This window comes from Falco punctatus (genome assembly GCF_963210335.1).
Source record: "Falco punctatus genome assembly, contig: scaffold_89, whole genome shotgun sequence".
In the NCBI taxonomy this organism is placed as follows: Eukaryota; Metazoa; Chordata; class Aves; order Falconiformes; family Falconidae; genus Falco; species Falco punctatus.
This window is the reverse complement of record NW_027660149.1, coordinates 204058-227208: the sequence shown is the minus strand read 5'-3', so window position 1 is coordinate 227208 and position 23151 is coordinate 204058.

Sequence of the window (23151 nt, the reverse complement as noted above, 5' to 3'; positions counted from 1 at the left end):
ACATGATGAGGCATGTTTACAGAGCACAGGGGAGTGGGAGACGGATGGCGCCAAGGAAAGATAACACCTTGCAGTTAATTGATGGTAGTTAACCACCAATCAGGGATTGCCTAGTATGCAAGGCTTAGCTTCAAGAACCAATCTGTTTAAAACGCGCAGCTTCTGAAAGTCTATAAAACCTCGTGCTTCTGTACAATAAATTGACATTTGCTTGCATCAAGCTGCGTCCCGTCTCTTCATTCGCCGCAAATTGGTGACCCCGACGTGATGCGTTTAAGGATCTAACGTGAAGGGCTCTCGAATCGCCTGACTGAGCGACATGCAGCGAGTCCCACAGAACTTTGAATGATCTGCTGAAAGGAAGCAGGAGCCGGCCAGAAATCCCTCCGGAGCTGAGAGGTGAGCTGTGGGAAATCCGTAATGGGGAATCAGGCTTCGTCCCCAGAAAGAGACGTATATGGACTCATGAAGGGTCTTCTAGTCAGGTCAGGGAGTCCGTGCCTCAGTTTCCTCAAATGGTGACCCCTATGGTGGTGTTCCGAAGCCTTGGAAGAATAGGACGGAGCTGGTCGATAAAAAAGACAGCTCGTGAAGAGGGCTGTGTTCCGGAGGAGACGGCTTGGCTGAAGCAGGTCATGGTCACCCAGCTACATACACCCTTTGCCTCCTTGCAACTAACAAGCAAAAAAGGGGAGGATAGAGAATGTCTGAAGAGATATACAGGAGAGGAAAATGGGGAATGGCTGACCTAACAAGAGATGAGAGAACAGCTAGGTATTGTGAAGGAGAATAGGAAAGATAAACATGGTTATCTAGTGTTTAATAGGTGTCTGCATGCTTGTAGTGATATATAGCTGTGTAACTGCATGAATGATTTCTGCCCTGAGCCTGGTGGCGCATACAGCTGCGGTTTGTGTCCTGGCTCAGAGATGTAAATAGGGGCTTCTTTGTTACGGTAAAAGTGTTTCTCTTTGCATAAAAAAGAGAGGGAATGAAGGGAATGACCCCAGAGGTATGTTCAGAGAAGGCATGCTATGTTTCGAACTTTTTGACTGAACCAGTTCTTGTTTGGTGTGCCCTTCCACCTACGTATAATGTTAATCCAAAAGATGATACTGTTTACACTTTGAATGTCGATAATTGTCTTTCTGTAGATGCTATATGTAGTAGGAGGCTATGATGGGAACGTGTCGCAGCGGTTCTTCTCTTATCCAGAGTAACAGCAGGGAAAGCATTAAAGAGTTAAATCACCTTGTTTGGTAGGCAGTTAAGAATGTGGGTCAAAATTGCCACTGCTTTTTGTTGTTGGTTCAAGGACATGGCTGTGAGGATTTTGATGGTATGTGCTGCGTGGATTTTAGGCGCCCCATGGCAACAACATGTTGTCAAAATCTGAGAAAATGTCAGCCTTTTTTGGCATCCATTCAATCAATTGGCAGTATTGTTTGTTTGCTATTACCTTGGTTGCTGTCATGTTTGCAAGGGCCCTGCAGAACATGGCAAACCTGGTACTAGCTGTTCAAAAACAAAAAGGGGAAATTGTAAAATTGTACGGAACAGAGACAGTGGGTTATTTTGACACTGATAATATGTCTTAGTTGCTTTTTTATTTGTTCTATTACTTATACCTTGTTTTTACTCGTTCGGTTTCAAAGGTTCTTTTTGTGCAACAGGAAGGGGGGATGCAGGAGCGGTCTGCAAACTAGGACCGTGCATGGCAATCAGTTAGCTGAGGGGAATGTGCTCGAGCTTGTAGGTCACGAACCCTGGGAGGACGAGGAGTGTGAATAGACACAACAATTAACATGATGAGGCATGTTTACAGAGCACAGGGGAGTGGGAGACGGATGGCGCCAAGGAAAGATAACACCTTGCAGTTAATTGATGGTAGTTAACCACCAATCAGGGATTGCCTAGTATGCAAGGCTTAGCTTCAAGAACCAATCTGTTTAAAACGCGCAGCTTCTGAAAGTCTATAAAACCTCGTGCTTCTGTACAATAAATTGACATTTGCTTGCATCAAGCTGCGTCCCGTCTCTTCATTCGCCGCAAATTGGTGACCCCGACGTGATGCGTTTAAGGATCTAACGTGAAGGGCTCTCGAATCGCCTGACTGAGCGACATGCAGCGAGTCCCACAGAACTTTGAATGATCTGCTGAAAGGAAGCAGGAGCCGGCCAGAAATCCCTCCGGAGCTGAGAGGTGAGCTGTGGGAAATCCGTAATGGGGAATCAGGCTTCGTCCCCAGAAAGAGACGTATATGGACTCATGAAGGGTCTTCTAGTCAGGTCAGGGAGTCCGTGCCTCAGTTTCCTCAAATGGTGACCCCTATGGTGGTGTTCCGAAGCCTTGGAAGAATAAGGACGGAGCTGGTCGATAAAAAAGACAGCTCGTGAAGAGGGCTGTGTTCCGGAGGAGACGGCTTGGCTGAACGGTCGTCTTGCTGTCTGGACCAGGCGGGCAACCTAAACCCCGAGGATAACACCTGTATGCATCGAGACAGGTGAGCAGCCAAAAAACTTTAGAGACTTTGAAAGAATGAAAGTGTGTACATACAGCAGCCGATTGTATGATGCTGCCGCGGAGGGGAACTCCGTGTCGGGAATGCATTTAGCACCTTGGTGGCAAATTCTGACTACCCTTTGCCAAGTGTGGACTAATTCTACTAACGGTGCTAAACCAGAGGAAGCTGTAAATTCCACTGACAGCGCGACTCTTCTCAAGACGCCGTCAGCGATGGCGATTCTGTCCACACCTCCTCTGCCCCCAAAGCTTCTGTCACTGATTGCAGTGACCCTCACAACACAGGACCAAGCACGGGAACAGGGCAACTCGGACAATGATTTTATTGACACTGATAAACCTTTTGATCCAGGTCCTATAGATCTGGAAAAGGGGCTAGACCTTTCCCCCACCCCCTTGTCTCTCCTGATGCATTGATTGTATTTTTGGGGAGGGTGAAAGGGAGTCTGAGGGATTGGTGACAGGAATGCAAGTGGGAAACACTTCAGTGATGGGTTTTGGGAGTCGCTATGGCATGTTCAGTATTTTGTCAGACAAATCAACCTCCAGAGTGGCAGCCTGTGCAATACGAGGCTGTTAAAGAGTTAAGCAAAGCAGTGCGGGAAGGGAGGATTCATGATACATTTGCTATGTCCCTTCTTGAAGTGATGGCGGCAGAGCCTTATACGCTCACACTGCATGATTGGAAGTTATTGCTTTGTATGGTACTAACTGATACAGTATATGATGTGGTTATCTGATTTTTGTGAGCTATGTATAGTGGCCTTGATTGAAAACCTTAATCGGGGAATTGCTGTTAACTATGAGCAGTTGGCTGGAGAAAATTAATTGTGCCGATTCTGTGACTCAGGCAAGGTATCCCAGGGACAACTGTTTGCAAATGAATGAGACGGCTATTAAGGCAGTCCGGATGCGGGAGTCTTGCCACAGTCTTGCAGGGTCCTAGAGAGTCACTAACTGTAATACTAACTTGATTGATTGGCTTCAGAATATTTTGCAACAAGTCGAACATCAGGAAGCTCAAGGGTTGCTTTTAAAACAACTAGCTGTGATAATGCCAATGAAAATTGTAAATGGGCAACTTTCACAATCGCAACCCCAACATGTGTCAAATGATTGTAACGCAGAACTCGGAGAAGACTGTAATTCTCAGGCTGAGTTCTGGAATGCAGCATAACAGATTTTTGCTTCTCTAATCTCTTCTGTAAGAACAGTACACGCTTTTAACTTGCTTAGTAAATTAGGCTGCTAGCTTGCTAAACAAAGTAATACTACAAATACTGTTCTTTTTTTTTCTGGCTTATTAACAGATGTTGATTCTGTCCATCATATGTTGCTACAGAACCGAGTTGCTATTGATTTTTATTATTAGCACAGGGACACAAGTGTGAAGACTTTGATAGGATGTGTTACGTGAATCTGAGTGACCACTGTGAATTAATTTACAAAAGTATACAAAACTCAAAAGCCTTAAAACAAAGATCTGCAACAGAGCCAGGGGCGGGATGCCTTTGGTCTCTTCTCACGGCTGGGAAACTTTGGGCCATGACTCAAAAGTATTACAGGATTTATTATAATTATCTTTAACCACCTTATTGATGTTTGCCTTATGTCTCCCATGCTTTTTTTTTCCTGTATTCAGTGTTTAGTTGATTGTAACGTAAAGCAGGTCATGGTCACCCAGCTACATACACCCTTTGCCTCCTTGCAACTAACAAGCGAAAAAGGGGAGGATAGAGAATGTCTGAAGAGATATACAGGAGAGGAAAATGGGGAATGGCTGACCTAACAAGAGATGAGAGAACAGCTAGGTATTGTGAAGGAGAATAGGAAAGATAAACATGGTTATCTAGTGTTTAATAGGTGTCTGCATGCTTGTAGTGATATATAGCTGTGTAACTGCATGAATGATTTCTGCCCTGAGCCTGGTGGCGCATACAGCTGCGGTTTGTGTCCTGGCTCAGAGATGTAAATAGGGGCTTCTTTGTTACGGTAAAAGTGTTTCTCTTTGCATAAAAAAGAGAGGGAATGAAGGGAATGACCCCAGAGGTATGTTCAGAGAAGGCATGCTATGTTTCGAACTTTTTGACTGAACCAGTTCTTGTTTGGTGTGCCCTTCCACCTACGTATAATGTTAATCCAAAAGATGATACTGTTTACACTTTGAATGTCGATAATTGTCTTTCTGTAGATGCTATATGTAGTAGGAGGCTATGATGGGAACGTGTCGCAGCGGTTCTTCTCTTATCCAGAGTAACAGCAGGGAAAGCATTAAAGAGTTAAATCACCTTGTTTGGTAGGCAGTTAAGAATGTGGGTCAAAATTGCCACTGCTTTTTGTTGTTGGTTCAAGGACATGGCTGTGAGGATTTTGATGGTATGTGCTGCGTGGATTTTAGGCGCCCCATGGCAACAACATGTTGTCAAAATCTGAGAAAATGTCAGCCTTTTTTGGCATCCATTCAATCAATTGGCAGTATTGTTTGTTTGCTATTACCTTGGTTGCTGTCATGTTTGCAAGGGCCCTGCAGAACATGGCAAACCTGGTACTAGCTGTTCAAAAACAAAAAGGGGAAATTGTAAAATTGTACGGAACAGAGACGGTGGGTTATTTTGACACTGATAATATGTCTTAGTTGCTTTTTTATTTGTTCTATTACTTATACCTTGTTTTTACTCGTTCGGTTTCAAAGGTTCTTTTTGTGCAACAGGAAGGGGGGATGCAGGAGCGGTCTGCAAACTAGGACCGTTCATGGCAATCAGTTAGCTGAGGGGAATGTGCTCGAGCTTGTAGGTCACGAACCCTGGGAGGACGAGGAGTGTGAATAGACACAACAATTAACATGATGAGGCATGTTTACAGAGCACAGGGGAGTGGGAGACGGATGGCGCCAAGGAAAGATAACACCTTGCAGTTAATTGATGGTAGTTAACCACCAATCAGGGATTGCCTAGTATGCAAGGCTTAGCTTCAAGAACCAATCTGTTTAAAACGCGCAGCTTCTGAAAGTCTATAAAACCTCGTGCTTCTGTACAATAAATTGACATTTGCTTGCATCAAGCTGCGTCCCGTCTCTTCATTCGCCGCAAATTGGTGACCCCGACGTGATGCGTTTAAGGATCTAACGTGAAGGGCTCTCGAATCGCCTGACTGAGCGACATGCAGCGAGTCCCACAGAACTTTGAATGATCTGCTGAAAGGAAGCAGGAGCCGGCCAGAAATCCCTCCGGAGCTGAGAGGTGAGCTGTGGGAAATCCGTAATGGGGAATCAGGCTTCGTCCCCAGAAAGAGACGTATATGGACTCATGAAGGGTCTTCTAGTCAGGTCAGGGAGTCCGTGCCTCAGTTTCCTCAAATGGTGACCCCTATGGTGGTGTTCCGAAGCCTTGGAAGAATAGGACGGAGCTGGTCGATAAAAAAGACAGCTCGTGAAGAGGGCTGTGTTCCGGAGGAGACGGCTTGGCTGAAGCAGGTCATGGTCACCCAGCTACATACACCCTTTGCCTCCTTGCAACTAACAAGCAAAAAAGGGGAGGATAGAGAATGTCTGAAGAGATATACAGGAGAGGAAAATGGGGAATGGCTGACCTAACAAGAGATGAGAGAACAGCTAGGTATTGTGAAGGAGAATAGGAAAGATAAACATGGTTATCTAGTGTTTAATAGGTGTCTGCATGCTTGTAGTGATATATAGCTGTGTAACTGCATGAATGATTTCTGCCCTGAGCCTGGTGGCGCATACAGCTGCGGTTTGTGTCCTGGCTCAGAGATGTAAATAGGGGCTTCTTTGTTACGGTAAAAGTGTTTCTCTTTGCATAAAAAAGAGAGGGAATGAAGGGAATGACCCCAGAGGTATGTTCAGAGAAGGCATGCTATGTTTCGAACTTTTTGACTGAACCAGTTCTTGTTTGGTGTGCCCTTCCACCTACGTATAATGTTAATCCAAAAGATGATACTGTTTACACTTTGAATGTCGATAATTGTCTTTCTGTAGATGCTATATGTAGTAGGAGGCTATGATGGGAACGTGTCGCAGCGGTTCTTCTCTTATCCAGAGTAACAGCAGGGAAAGCATTAAAGAGTTAAATCACCTTGTTTGGTAGGCAGTTAAGAATGTGGGTCAAAATTGCCACTGCTTTTTGTTGTTGGTTCAAGGACATGGCTGTGAGGATTTTGATGGTATGTGCTGCGTGGATTTTAGGCGCCCCATGGCAACAACATGTTGTCAAAATCTGAGAAAATGTCAGCCTTTTTTGGCATCCATTCAATCAATTGGCAGTATTGTTTGTTTGCTATTACCTTGGTTGCTGTCATGTTTGCAAGGGCCCTGCAGAACATGGCAAACCTGGTACTGTTCAAAAACAAAAAGGGGAAATTGTAAAATTGTACGGAACAGAGACAGTGGGTTATTTTGACACTGATAATATGTCTTAGTTGCTTTTTTATTTGTTCTATTACTTATACCTTGTTTTTACTCGTTCGGTTTCAAAGGTTCTTTTTGTGCAACAGGAAGGGGGGATGCAGGAGCGGTCTGCAAACTAGGACCGTTCATGGCAATCAGTTAGCTGAGGGGAATGTGCTCGAGCTTGTAGGTCACGAACCCTGGGAGGACGAGGAGTGTGAATAGACACAACAATTAACATGATGAGGCATGTTTACAGAGCACAGGGGAGTGGGAGACGGATGGCGCCAAGGAAAGATAACACCTTGCAGTTAATTGATGGTAGTTAACCACCAATCAGGGATTGCCTAGTATGCAAGGCTTAGCTTCAAGAACCAATCTGTTTAAAACGCGCAGCTTCTGAAAGTCTATAAAACCTCGTGCTTCTGTACAATAAATTGACATTTGCTTGCATCAAGCTGCGTCCCGTCTCTTCATTCGCCGCAAATTGGTGACCCCGACGTGATGCGTTTAAGGATCTAACGTGAAGGGCTCTCGAATCGCCTGACTGAGCGACATGCAGCGAGTCCCACAGAACTTTGAATGATCTGCTGAAAGGAAGCAGGAGCCGGCCAGAAATCCCTCCGGAGCTGAGAGGTGAGCTGTGGGAAATCCGTAATGGGGAATCAGGCTTCGTCCCCAGAAAGAGACGTATATGGACTCATGAAGGGTCTTCTAGTCAGGTCAGGGAGTCCGTGCCTCAGTTTCCTCAAATGGTGACCCCTATGGTGGTGTTCCGAAGCCTTGGAAGAATAAGGACGGAGCTGGTCGATAAAAAAGACAGCTCGTGAAGAGGGCTGTGTTCCGGAGGAGACGGCTTGGCTGAACGGTCGTCTTGCTGTCTGGACCAGGCGGGCAACCTAAACCCCGAGGATAACACCTGTATGCATCGAGACAGGTGAGCAGCCAAAAAACTTTAGAGACTTTGAAAGAATGAAAGTGTGTACATACAGCAGCCGATTGTATGATGCTGCCGCGGAGGGGAACTCCGTGTCGGGAATGCATTTAGCACCTTGGTGGCAAATTCTGACTACCCTTTGCCAAGTGTGGACTAATTCTACTAACGGTGCTAAACCAGAGGAAGCTGTAAATTCCACTGACAGCGCGACTCTTCTCAAGACGCCGTCAGCGATGGCGATTCTGTCCACACCTCCTCTGCCCCCAAAGCTTCTGTCACTGATTGCAGTGACCCTCACAACACAGGACCAAGCACGGGAACAGGGCAACTCGGACAATGATTTTATTGACACTGATAAACCTTTTGATCCAGGTCCTATAGATCTGGAAAAGGGGCTAGACCTTTCCCCCACCCCCTTGTCTCTCCTGATGCATTGATTGTATTTTTGGGGAGGGTGAAAGGGAGTCTGAGGGATTGGTGACAGGAATGCAAGTGGGAAACACTTCAGTGATGGGTTTTGGGAGTCGCTATGGCATGTTCAGTATTTTGTCAGACAAATCAACCTCCAGAGTGGCAGCCTGTGCAATACGAGGCTGTTAAAGAGTTAAGCAAAGCAGTGCGGGAAGGGAGGATTCATAATACATTTGCTATGTCCCTTCTTGAAGTGATGGCAGAGCCTTATACGCTCACACTGCATGATTGGAAGTTATTGCTTTGTATGGTACTAACTGATACAGTATATGATGTGGTTATCTGATTTTTGTGAGCTATGTATAGTGGCCTTGATTGAAAACCTTAATCGGGGAATTGCTGTTAACTATGAGCAGTTGGCTGGAGAAAATTAATTGTGCCGATTCTGTGACTCAGGCAAGGTATCCCAGGGACAACTGTTTGCAAATGAATGAGACGGCTATTAAGGCAGTCCGGATGCGGGAGTCTTGCCACAGTCTTGCAGGGTCCTAGAGAGTCACTAACTGTAATACTAACTTGATTGATTGGCTTCAGAATATTTTGCAACAAGTCGAACATCAGGAAGCTCAAGGGTTGCTTTTAAAACAACTAGCTGTGATAATGCCAATGAAAATTGTAAATGGGCAACTTTCACAATCGCAACCCCAACATGTGTCAAATGATTGTAACGCAGAACTCGGAGAAGACTGTAATTCTCAGGCTGAGTTCTGGAATGCAGCATAACAGATTTTTGCTTCTCTAATCTCTTCTGTAAGAACAGTACACGCTTTTAACTTGCTTAGTAAATTAGGCTGCTAGCTTGCTAAACAAAGTAATACTACAAATACTGTTCTTTTTTTTTCTGGCTTATTAACAGATGTTGATTCTGTCCATCATATGTTGCTACAGAACCGAGTTGCTATTGATTTTTATTATTAGCACAGGGACACAAGTGTGAAGACTTTGATAGGATGTGTTACGTGAATCTGAGTGACCACTGTGAATTAATTTACAAAAGTATACAAAACTCAAAAGCCTTAAAACAAAGATCTGCAACAGAGCCAGGGGCGGGATGCCTTTGGTCTCTTCTCACGGCTGGGAAACTTTGGGCCATGACTCAAAAGTATTACAGGATTTATTATAATTATCTTTAACCACCTTATTGATGTTTGCCTTATGTCTCTCATGCTTTTTTTTCCTGTATTCAGTGTTTAGTTGATTGTAACATAAAGCAGGTCATGGTCACCCAGCTACATACACCCTTTGCCTCCTTGCAACTAACAAGCAAAAAAGGGGAGGATAGAGAATGTCTGAAGAGATATACAGGAGAGGAAAATGGGGAATGGCTGACCTAACAAGAGATGAGAGAACAGCTAGGTATTGTGAAGGAGAATAGGAAAGATAAACATGGTTATCTAGTGTTTAATAGGTGTCTGCATGCTTGTAGTGATATATAGCTGTGTAACTGCATGAATGATTTCTGCCCTGAGCCTGGTGGCGCATACAGCTGCGGTTTGTGTCCTGGCTCAGAGATGTAAATAGGGGCTTCTTTGTTACGGTAAAAGTGTTTCTCTTTGCATAAAAAAGAGAGGGAATGAAGGGAATGACCCCAGAGGTATGTTCAGAGAAGGCATGCTATGTTTCGAACTTTTTGACTGAACCAGTTCTTGTTTGGTGTGCCCTTCCACCTACGTATAATGTTAATCCAAAAGATGATACTGTTTACACTTTGAATGTCGATAATTGTCTTTCTGTAGATGCTATATGTAGTAGGAGGCTATGATGGGAACGTGTCGCAGCGGTTCTTCTCTTATCCAGAGTAACAGCAGGGAAAGCATTAAAGAGTTAAATCACCTTGTTTGGTAGGCAGTTAAGAATGTGGGTCAAAATTGCCACTGCTTTTTGTTGTTGGTTCAAGGACATGGCTGTGAGGATTTTGATGGTATGTGCTGCGTGGATTTTAGGCGCCCCATGGCAACAACATGTTGTCAAAATCTGAGAAAATGTCAGCCTTTTTTGGCATCCATTCAATCAATTGGCAGTATTGTTTGTTTGCTATTACCTTGGTTGCTGTCATGTTTGCAAGGGCCCTGCAGAACATGGCAAACCTGGTACTGTTCAAAAACAAAAAGGGGAAATTGTAAAATTGTACGGAACAGAGACAGTGGGTTATTTTGACACTGATAATATGTCTTAGTTGCTTTTTTATTTGTTCTATTACTTATACCTTGTTTTTACTCGTTCGGTTTCAAAGGTTCTTTTTGTGCAACAGGAAGGGGGGATGCAGGAGCGGTCTGCAAACTAGGACCGTGCATGGCAATCAGTTAGCTGAGGGGAATGTGCTCGAGCTTGTAGGTCACGAACCCTGGGAGGACGAGGAGTGTGAATAGACACAACAATTAACATGATGAGGCATGTTTACAGAGCACAGGGGAGTGGGAGACGGATGGCGCCAAGGAAAGATAACACCTTGCAGTTAATTGATGGTAGTTAACCACCAATCAGGGATTGCCTAGTATGCAAGGCTTAGCTTCAAGAACCAATCTGTTTAAAACGCGCAGCTTCTGAAAGTCTATAAAACCTCGTGCTTCTGTACAATAAATTGACATTTGCTTGCATCAAGCTGCGTCCCGTCTCTTCATTCGCCGCAAATTGGTGACCCCGACGTGATGCGTTTAAGGATCTAACGTGAAGGGCTCTCGAATCGCCTGACTGAGCGACATGCAGCGAGTCCCACAGAACTTTGAATGATCTGCTGAAAGGAAGCAGGAGCCGGCCAGAAATCCCTCCGGAGCTGAGAGGTGAGCTGTGGGAAATCCGTAATGGGGAATCAGGCTTCGTCCCCAGAAAGAGACGTATATGGACTCATGAAGGGTCTTCTAGTCAGGTCAGGGAGTCCGTGCCTCAGTTTCCTCAAATGGTGACCCCTATGGTGGTGTTCCGAAGCCTTGGAAGAATAAGGACGGAGCTGGTCGATAAAAAAGACAGCTCGTGAAGAGGGCTGTGTTCCGGAGGAGACGGCTTGGCTGAACGGTCGTCTTGCTGTCTGGACCAGGCGGGCAACCTAAACCCCGAGGATAACACCTGTATGCATCGAGACAGGTGAGCAGCCAAAAAACTTTAGAGACTTTGAAAGAATGAAAGTGTGTACATACAGCAGCCGATTGTATGATGCTGCCGCGGAGGGGAACTCCGTGTCGGGAATGCATTTAGCACCTTGGTGGCAAATTCTGACTACCCTTTGCCAAGTGTGGACTAATTCTACTAACGGTGCTAAACCAGAGGAAGCTGTAAATTCCACTGACAGCGCGACTCTTCTCAAGACGCCGTCAGCGATGGCGATTCTGTCCACACCTCCTCTGCCCCCAAAGCTTCTGTCACTGATTGCAGTGACCCTCACAACACAGGACCAAGCACGGGAACAGGGCAACTCGGACAATGATTTTATTGACACTGATAAACCTTTTGATCCAGGTCCTATAGATCTGGAAAAGGGGCTAGACCTTTCCCCCACCCCCTTGTCTCTCCTGATGCATTGATTGTATTTTTGGGGAGGGTGAAAGGGAGTCTGAGGGATTGGTGACAGGAATGCAAGTGGGAAACACTTCAGTGATGGGTTTTGGGAGTCGCTATGGCATGTTCAGTATTTTGTCAGACAAATCAACCTCCAGAGTGGCAGCCTGTGCAATACGAGGCTGTTAAAGAGTTAAGCAAAGCAGTGCGGGAAGGGAGGATTCATAATACATTTGCTATGTCCCTTCTTGAAGTGATGGCAGAGCCTTATACGCTCACACTGCATGATTGGAAGTTATTGCTTTGTATGGTACTAACTGATACAGTATATGATGTGGTTATCTGATTTTTGTGAGCTATGTATAGTGGCCTTGATTGAAAACCTTAATCGGGGAATTGCTGTTAACTATGAGCAGTTGGCTGGAGAAAATTAATTGTGCCGATTCTGTGACTCAGGCAAGGTATCCCAGGGACAACTGTTTGCAAATGAATGAGACGGCTATTAAGGCAGTCCGGATGCGGGAGTCTTGCCACAGTCTTGCAGGGTCCTAGAGAGTCACTAACTGTAATACTAACTTGATTGATTGGCTTCAGAATATTTTGCAACAAGTCGAACATCAGGAAGCTCAAGGGTTGCTTTTAAAACAACTAGCTGTGATAATGCCAATGAAAATTGTAAATGGGCAACTTTCACAATCGCAACCCCAACATGTGTCAAATGATTGTAACGCAGAACTCGGAGAAGACTGTAATTCTCAGGCTGAGTTCTGGAATGCAGCATAACAGATTTTTGCTTCTCTAATCTCTTCTGTAAGAACAGTACACGCTTTTAACTTGCTTAGTAAATTAGCCTGCTAGCTTGCTAAACAAAGTAATACTACAAATACTGTTCTTTTTTTTTCTGGCTTATTAACAGATGTTGATTCTGTCCATCATATGTTGCTACAGAACCGAGTTGCTATTGATTTTTATTATTAGCACAGGGACACAAGTGTGAAGACTTTGATAGGATGTGTTACGTGAATCTGAGTGACCACTGTGAATTAATTTACAAAAGTATACAAAACTCAAAAGCCTTAAAACAAAGATCTGCAACAGAGCCAGGGGCGGGATGCCTTTGGTCTCTTCTCACGGCTGGGAAACTTTGGGCCATGACTCAAAAGTATTACAGGATTTATTATAATTATCTTTAACCACCTTATTGATGTTTGCCTTATGTCTCTCATGCTTTTTTTTCCTGTATTCAGTGTTTAGTTGATTGTAACATAAAGCAGGTCATGGTCACCCAGCTACATACACCCTTTGCCTCCTTGCAACTAACAAGCAAAAAAGGGGAGGATAGAGAATGTCTGAAGAGATATACAGGAGAGGAAAATGGGGAATGGCTGACCTAACAAGAGATGAGAGAACAGCTAGGTATTGTGAAGGAGAATAGGAAAGATAAACATGGTTATCTAGTGTTTAATAGGTGTCTGCATGCTTGTAGTGATATATAGCTGTGTAACTGCATGAATGATTTCTGCCCTGAGCCTGGTGGCGCATACAGCTGCGGTTTGTGTCCTGGCTCAGAGATGTAAATAGGGGCTTCTTTGTTACGGTAAAAGTGTTTCTCTTTGCATAAAAAAGAGAGGGAATGAAGGGAATGACCCCAGAGGTATGTTCAGAGAAGGCATGCTATGTTTCGAACTTTTTGACTGAACCAGTTCTTGTTTGGTGTGCCCTTCCACCTACGTATAATGTTAATCCAAAAGATGATACTGTTTACACTTTGAATGTCGATAATTGTCTTTCTGTAGATGCTATATGTAGTAGGAGGCTATGATGGGAACGTGTCGCAGCGGTTCTTCTCTTATCCAGAGTAACAGCAGGGAAAGCATTAAAGAGTTAAATCACCTTGTTTGGTAGGCAGTTAAGAATGTGGGTCAAAATTGCCACTGCTTTTTGTTGTTGGTTCAAGGACATGGCTGTGAGGATTTTGATGGTATGTGCTGCGTGGATTTTAGGCGCCCCATGGCAACAACATGTTGTCAAAATCTGAGAAAATGTCAGCCTTTTTTGGCATCCATTCAATCAATTGGCAGTATTGTTTGTTTGCTATTACCTTGGTTGCTGTCATGTTTGCAAGGGCCCTGCAGAACATGGCAAACCTGGTACTAGCTGTTCAAAAACAAAAAGGGGAAATTGTAAAATTGTACGGAACAGAGACAGTGGGTTATTTTGACACTGATAATATGTCTTAGTTGCTTTTTTATTTGTTCTATTACTTATACCTTGTTTTTACTCGTTCGGTTTCAAAGGTTCTTTTTGTGCAACAGGAAGGGGGGATGCAGGAGCGGTCTGCAAACTAGGACCGTGCATGGCAATCAGTTAGCTGAGGGGAATGTGCTCGAGCTTGTAGGTCACGAACCCTGGGAGGACGAGGAGTGTGAATAGACACAACAATTAACATGATGAGGCATGTTTACAGAGCACAGGGGAGTGGGAGACGGATGGCGCCAAGGAAAGATAACACCTTGCAGTTAATTGATGGTAGTTAACCACCAATCAGGGATTGCCTAGTATGCAAGGCTTAGCTTCAAGAACCAATCTGTTTAAAACGCGCAGCTTCTGAAAGTCTATAAAACCTCGTGCTTCTGTACAATAAATTGACATTTGCTTGCATCAAGCTGCGTCCCGTCTCTTCATTCGCCGCAAATTGGTGACCCCGACGTGATGCGTTTAAGGATCTAACGTGAAGGGCTCTCGAATCGCCTGACTGAGCGACATGCAGCGCGTCCCACAGAACTTTGAATGATCTGCTGAAAGGAAGCAGGAGCCGGCCAGAAATCCCTCCGGAGCTGAGAGGTGAGCTGTGGGAAATCCGTAATGGGGAATCAGGCTTCGTCCCCAGAAAGAGACGTATATGGACTCATGAAGGGTCTTCTAGTCAGATCAGGGAGTCCGTGCCTCAGTTTCCTCAAATGGTGACCCCTATGGTGGTGTTCCAAAGCCTTGGAAGAATAAGGACGGAGCTGGTCGATAAAAAAGACAGCTCGTGAAGAGGGCTGTGTTCCGGAGGAGACGGCTTGGCTGAACGGTCGTCTTGCTGTCTGGACCAGGCGGGCAACCTAAACCCCGAGGATAACACCTGTATGCATCGAGACAGGTGAGCAGCCAAAAAACTTTAGAGACTTTGAAAGAATGAAAGTGTGTACATACAGCAGCCGATTGTATGATGCTGCCGCGGAGGGGAACTCCGTGTCGGGAATGCATTTAGCACCTTGGTGGCAAATTCTGACTACCCTTTGCCAAGTGTGGACTAATTCTACTAACGGTGCTAAACCAGAGGAAGCTGTAAATTCCACTGACAGCGCGACGCTTCTCAAGACGCCGTCAGCGATGGCGATTCTGTCCACACCTCCTCTGCCCCCAAAGCTTCTGTCACTGATTGCAGTGACCCTCACAACACAGGACCAAGCACGGGAACAGGGCAACTCGGACAATGATTTTATTGACACTGATAAACCTTTTGATCCAGGTCCTATAGATCTGGAAAAGGGGCTAGACCTTTCCCCCACCCCCTTGTCTCTCCTGATGCATTGATTGTATTTTTGGGGAGGGTGAAAGGGAGTCTGAGGGATTGGTGACAGGAATGCAAGTGGGAAACACTTCAGTGATGGGTTTTGGGAGTCGCTATGGCATGTTCAGTATTTTGTCAGACAAATCAACCTCCAGAGTGGCAGCCTGTGCAATACGAGGCTGTTAAAGAGTTAAGCAAAGCAGTGCGGGAAGGGAGGATTCATAATACATTTGCTATGTCCCTTCTTGAAGTGATGGCAGAGCCTTATACGCTCACACTGCATGATTGGAAGTTATTGCTTTGTATGGTACTAACTGATACAGTATATGATGTGGTTATCTGATTTTTGTGAGCTATGTATAGTGGCCTTGATTGAAAACCTTAATCGGGGAATTGCTGTTAACTATGAGCAGTTGGCTGGAGAAAATTAATTGTGCCGATTCTGTGACTCAGGCAAGGTATCCCAGGGACAACTGTTTGCAAATGAATGAGACGGCTATTAAGGCAGTCCGGATGCGGGAGTCTTGCCACAGTCTTGCAGGGTCCTAGAGAGTCACTAACTGTAATACTAACTTGATTGATTGGCTTCAGAATATTTTGCAACAAGTCGAACATCAGGAAGCTCAAGGGTTGCTTTTAAAACAACTAGCTGTGATAATGCCAATGAAAATTGTAAATGGGCAACTTTCACAATCGCAACCCCAACATGTGTCAAATGATTGTAACGCAGAACTCGGAGAAGACTGTAATTCTCAGGCTGAGTTCTGGAATGCAGCATAACAGATTTTTGCTTCTCTAATCTCTTCTGTAAGAACAGTACACGCTTTTAACTTGCTTAGTAAATTAGCCTGCTAGCTTGCTAAACAAAGTAATACTACAAATACTGTTCTTTTTTTTTCTGGCTTATTAACAGATGTTGATTCTGTCCATCATATGTTGCTACAGAACCGAGTTGCTATTGATTTTTATTATTAGCACAGGGACACAAGTGTGAAGACTTTGATAGGATGTGTTACGTGAATCTGAGTGACCACTGTGAATTAATTTACAAAAGTATACAAAACTCAAAAGCCTTAAAACAAAGATCTGCAACAGAGCCAGGGGCGGGATGCCTTTGGTCTCTTCTCACGGCTGGGAAACTTTGGGCCATGACTCAAAAGTATTACAGGATTTATTATAATTATCTTTAACCACCTTATTGATGTTTGCCTTATGTCTCCCATGCTTTTTTTTTCCTGTATTCAGTGTTTAGTTGATTGTAACGTAAAGCAGGTCATGGTCACCCAGCTACATACACCCTTTGCCTCCTTGCAACTAACAAGCAAAAAAGGGGAGGATAGAGAATGTCTGAAGAGATATACAGGAGAGGAAAATGGGGAATGGCTGACCTAACAAGAGATGAGAGAACAGCTAGGTATTGTGAAGGAGAATAGGAAAGATAAACATGGTTATCTAGTGTTTAATAGGTGTCTGCATGCTTGTAGTGATATATAGCTGTGTAACTGCATGAATGATTTCTGCCCTGAGCCTGGTGGCGCATACAGCTGCGGTTTGTGTCCTGGCTCAGAGATGTAAATAGGGGCTTCTTTGTTACGGTAAAAGTGTTTCTCTTTGCATAAAAAAGAGAGGGAATGAAGGGAATGACCCCAGAGGTATGTTCAGAGAAGGCATGCTATGTTTCGAACTTTTTGACTGAACCAGTTCTTGTTCGGTGTGCCCTTCCACCTACGTATAATGTTAATCCAAAAGATGATACTGTTTACACTTTGAATGTCGATAATTGTCTTTCTGTAGATGCTATATGTAGTAGGAGGCTATGATGGGAACGTGTCGCAGCGGTTCTTCTCTTATCCAGAGTAACAGCAGGGAAAGCATTAAAGAGTTAAATCACCTTGTTTGGTAGGCAGTTAAGAATGTGGGTCAAAATTGCCACTGCTTTTTGTTGTTGGTTCAAGGACATGGCTGTGAGGATTTTGATGGTATGTGCTGCGTGGATTTTAGGCGCCCCATGGCAACAACATGTTGTCAAAATCTGAGAAAATGTCAGCCTTTTTTGGCATCCATTCAATCAATTGGCAGTATTGTTTGTTTGCTATTACCTTGGTTGCTGTCATGTTTGCAAGGGCCCTGCAGAACATGGCAAACCTGGTACTAGCTGTTCAAAAACAAAAAGGGGAAATTGTAAAATTGTACGGAACAGAGACAGTGGGTTATTTTGACACTGATAATATGTCTTAGTTGCTTTTTTATTTGTTCTATTACTTATACCTTGTTTTTACTCGTTCGGTTTCAAAGGTTCTTTTTGTGCAACAGGAAGGGGGGATGCAGGAGCGGTCTGCAAACTAGGACCGTGCATGGCAATCAGTTAGCTGAGGGGAATGTGCTCGAGCTTGTAGGTCACGAACCCTGGGAGGACGAGGAGTGTGAATAGACACAACAATTAACATGATGAGGCATGTTTACAGAGCACAGGGGAGTGGGAGACGGATGGCGCCAAGGAAAGATAACACCTTGCAGTTAATTGATGGTAGTTAACCACCAATCAGGGATTGCCTAGTATGCAAGGCTTAGCTTCAAGAACCAATCTGTTTAAAACGCGCAGCTTCTGAAAGTCTATAAAACCTCGTGCTTCTGTACAATAAATTGACATTTGCTTGCATCAAGCTGCGTCCCGTCTCTTCATTCGCCGCAAATTGGTGACCCCGACGTGATGCGTTTAAGGATCTAACGTGAAGGGCTCTCGAATCGCCTGACTGAGCGACATGCAGCGCGTCCCACAGAACTTTGAATGATCTGCTGAAAGGAAGCAGGAGCCGGCCAGAAATCCCTCCGGAGCTGAGAGGTGAGCTGTGGGAAATCCGTAATGGGGAATCAGGCTTCGTCCCCAGAAAGAGACGTATATGGACTCATGAAGGGTCTTCTAGTCAGATCAGGGAGTCCGTGCCTCAGTTTCCTCAAATGGTGACCCCTATGGTGGTGTTCCAAAGCCTTGGAAGAATAAGGACGGAGCTGGTCGATAAAAAAGACAGCTCGTGAAGAGGGCTGTGTTCCGGAGGAGACGGCTTGGCTGAACGGTCGTCTTGCTGTCTGGACCAGGCGGGCAACCTAAACCCCGAGGATAACACCTGTATGCATCGAGACAGGTGAGCAGCCAAAAAACTTTAGAGACTTTGAAAGAATGAAAGTGTGTACATACAGCAGCCGATTGTATGATGCTGCCGCGGAGGGGAACTCCGTGTCGGGAATGCATTTAGCACCTTGGTGGCAAATTCTGACTACCCTTTGCCAAGTGTGGACTAATTCTACTAACGGTGCTAAACCAGAGGAAGCTGTAAATTCCACTGACAGCGCGACGCTTCTCAAGACGCCGTCAGCGATGGCGATTCTGTCCACACCTCCTCTGCCCCCAAAGCTTCTGTCACTGATTGCAGTGACCCTCACAACACAGGACCAAGCACGGGAACAGGGCAACTCGGACAATGATTTTATTGACACTGATAAACCTTTTGATCCAGGTCCTATAGATCTGGAAAAGGGGCTAGACCTTTCCCCCACCCCCTTGTCTCTCCTGATGCATTGATTGTATTTTTGGGGAGGGTGAAAGGGAGTCTGAGGGATTGGTGACAGGAATGCAAGTGGGAAACACTTCAGTGATGGGTTTTGGGAGTCGCTATGGCATGTTCAGTATTTTGTCAGACAAATCAACCTCCAGAGTGGCAGCCTGTGCAATACGAGGCTGTTAAAGAGTTAAGCAAAGCAGTGCGGGAAGGGAGGATTCATGATACATTTGCTATGTCCCTTCTTGAAGTGATGGCAGAGCCTTATACGCTCACACTGCATGATTGGAAGTTATTGCTTTGTATGGTACTAACTGATACAGTATATGATGTGGTTATCTGATTTTTGTGAGCTATGTATAGTGGCCTTGATTGAAAACCTTAATCGGGGAATTGCTGTTAACTATGAGCAGTTGGCTGGAGAAAATTAATTGTGCCGATTCTGTGACTCAGGCAAGGTATCCCAGGGACAACTGTTTGCAAATGAATGAGACGGCTATTAAGGCAGTCCGGATGCGGGAGTCTTGCCACAGTCTTGCAGGGTCCTAGAGAGTCACTAACTGTAATACTAACTTGATTGATTGGCTTCAGAATATTTTGCAACAAGTCGAACATCAGGAAGCTCAAGGGTTGCTTTTAAAACAACTAGCTGTGATAATGCCAATGAAAATTGTAAATGGGCAACTTTCACAATCGCAACCCCAACATGTGTCAAATGATTGTAACGCAGAACTCGGAGAAGACTGTAATTCTCAGGCTGAGTTCTGGAATGCAGCATAACAGATTTTTGCTTCTCTAATCTCTTCTGTAAGAACAGTACACGCTTTTAACTTGCTTAGTAAATTAGCCTGCTAGCTTGCTAAACAAAGTAATACTACAAATACTGTTCTTTTTTTTTCTGGCTTATTAACAGATGTTGATTCTGTCCATCATATGTTGCTACAGAACCGAGTTGCTATTGATTTTTATTATTAGCACAGGGACACAAGTGTGAAGACTTTGATAGGATGTGTTACGTGAATCTGAGTGACCACTGTGAATTAATTTACAAAAGTATACAAAACTCAAAAGCCTTAAAACAAAGATCTGCAACAGAGCCAGGGGCGGGATGCCTTTGGTCTCTTCTCACGGCTGGGAAACTTTGGGCCATGACTCAAAAGTATTACAGGATTTATTATAATTATCTTTAACCACCTTATTGATGTTTGCCTTATGTCTCCCATGCTTTTTTTTTCCTGTATTCAGTGTTTAGTTGATTGTAACGTAAAGCAGGTCATGGTCACCCAGCTACATACACCCTTTGCCTCCTTGCAACTAACAAGCAAAAAAGGGGAGGATAGAGAATGTCTGAAGAGATATACAGGAGAGGAAAATGGGGAATGGCTGACCTAACAAGAGATGAGAGAACAGCTAGGTATTGTGAAGGAGAATAGGAAAGATAAACATGGTTATCTAGTGTTTAATAGGTGTCTGCATGCTTGTAGTGATATATAGCTGTGTAACTGCATGAATGATTTCTGCCCTGAGCCTGGTGGCGCATACAGCTGCGGTTTGTGTCCTGGCTCAGAGATGTAAATAGGGGCTTCTTTGTTACGGTAAAAGTGTTTCTCTTTGCATAAAAAAGAGAGGGAATGAAGGGAATGACCCCAGAGGTATGTTCAGAGAAGGCATGCTATGTTTCGAACTTTTTGACTGAACCAGTTCTTGTTTGGTGTGCCCTTCCACCTACGTATAATGTTAATCCAAAAGATGATACTGTTTACACTTTGAATGTCGATAATTGTCTTTCTGTAGATGCTATATGTAGTAGGAGGCTATGATGGGAACGTGTCGCAGCGGTTCTTCTCTTATCCAGAGTAACAGCAGGGAAAGCATTAAAGAGTTAAATCACCTTGTTTGGTAGGCAGTTAAGAATGTGGGTCAAAATTGCCACTGCTTTTTGTTGTTGGTTCAAGGACATGGCTGTGAGGATTTTGATGGTATGTGCTGCGTGGATTTTAGGCGCCCCATGGCAACAACATGTTGTCAAAATCTGAGAAAATGTCAGCCTTTTTTGGCATCCATTCAATCAATTGGCAGTATTGTTTGTTTGCTATTACCTTGGTTGCTGTCATGTTTGCAAGGGCCCTGCAGAACATGGCAAACCTGGTACTAGCTGTTCAAAAACAAAAAGGGGAAATTGTAAAATTGTACGGAACAGAGACAGTGGGTTATTTTGACACTGATAATATGTCTTAGTTGCTTTTTTATTTGTTCTATTACTTATACCTTGTTTTTACTCGTTCGGTTTCAAAGGTTCTTTTTGTGCAACAGGAAGGGGGGATGCAGGAGCGGTCTGCAAACTAGGACCGTGCATGGCAATCAGTTAGCTGAGGGGAATGTGCTCGAGCTTGTAGGTCACGAACCCTGGGAGGACGAGGAGTGTGAATAGACACAACAATTAACATGATGAGGCATGTTTACAGAGCACAGGGGAGTGGGAGACGGATGGCGCCAAGGAAAGATAACACCTTGCAGTTAATTGATGGTAGTTAACCACCAATCAGGGATTGCCTAGTATGCAAGGCTTAGCTTCAAGAACCAATCTGTTTAAAACGCGCAGCTTCTGAAAGTCTATAAAACCTCGTGCTTCTGTACAATAAATTGACATTTGCTTGCATCAAGCTGCGTCCCGTCTCTTCATTCGCCGCAAATTGGTGACCCCGACGTGATGCGTTTAAGGATCTAACGTGAAGGGCTCTCGAATCGCCTGACTGAGCGACATGCAGCGAGTCCCACAGAACTTTGAATGATCTGCTGAAAGGAAGCAGGAGCCGGCCAGAAATCCCTCCGGAGCTGAGAGGTGAGCTGTGGGAAATCCGTAATGGGGAATCAGGCTTCGTCCCCAGAAAGAGACGTATATGGACTCATGAAGGGTCTTCTAGTCAGGTCAGGGAGTCCGTGCCTCAGTTTCCTCAAATGGTGACCCCTATGGTGGTGTTCCGAAGCCTTGGAAGAATAAGGACGGAGCTGGTCGATAAAAAAGACAGCTCGTGAAGAGGGCTGTGTTCCGGAGGAGACGGCTTGGCTGAACGGTCGTCTTGCTGTCTGGACCAGGCGGGCAACCTAAACCCCGAGGGTAACACCTGTATGCATCGAGACAGGTGAGCAGCCAAAAAACTTTAGAGACTTTGAAAGAATGAAAGTGTGTACATACAGCAGCCGATTGTATGATGCTGCCGCGGAGGGGAACTCCGTGTCGGGAATGCATTTAGCACCTTGGTGGCAAATTCTGACTACCCTTTGCCAAGTGTGGACTAATTCTACTAACGGTGCTAAACCAGAGGAAGCTGTAAATTCCACTGACAGCGCGACTCTTCTCAAGACGCCGTCAGCGATGGCGATTCTGTCCACACCTCCTCTGCCCCCAAAGCTTCTGTCACTGATTGCAGTGACCCTCACAACACAGGACCAAGCACGGGAACAGGGCAACTCGGACAATGATTTTATTGACACTGATAAACCTTTTGATCCAGGTCCTATAGATCTGGAAAAGGGGCTAGACCTTTCCCCCACCCCCTTGTCTCTCCTGATGCATTGATTGTATTTTTGGGGAGGGTGAAAGGGAGTCTGAGGGATTGGTGACAGGAATGCAAGTGGGAAACACTTCAGTGATGGGTTTTGGGAGTCGCTATGGCATGTTCAGTATTTTGTCAGACAAATCAACCTCCAGAGTGGCAGCCTGTGCAATACGAGGCTGTTAAAGAGTTAAGCAAAGCAGTGCGGGAAGGGAGGATTCATGATACATTTGCTATGTCCCTTCTTGAAGTGATGGCAGAGCCTTATACGCTCACACTGCATGATTGGAAGTTATTGCTTTGTATGGTACTAACTGATACAGTATATGATGTGGTTATCTGATTTTTGTGAGCTATGTATAGTGGCCTTGATTGAAAACCTTAATCGGGGAATTGCTGTTAACTATGAGCAGTTGGCTGGAGAAAATTAATTGTGCCGATTCTGTGACTCAGGCAAGGTATCCCAGGGACAACTGTTTGCAAATGAATGAGACGGCTATTAAGGCAGTCCGGATGCGGGAGTCTTGCCACAGTCTTGCAGGGTCCTAGAGAGTCACTAACTGTAATACTAACTTGATTGATTGGCTTCAGAATATTTTGCAACAAGTCGAACATCAGGAAGCTCAAGGGTTGCTTTTAAAACAACTAGCTGT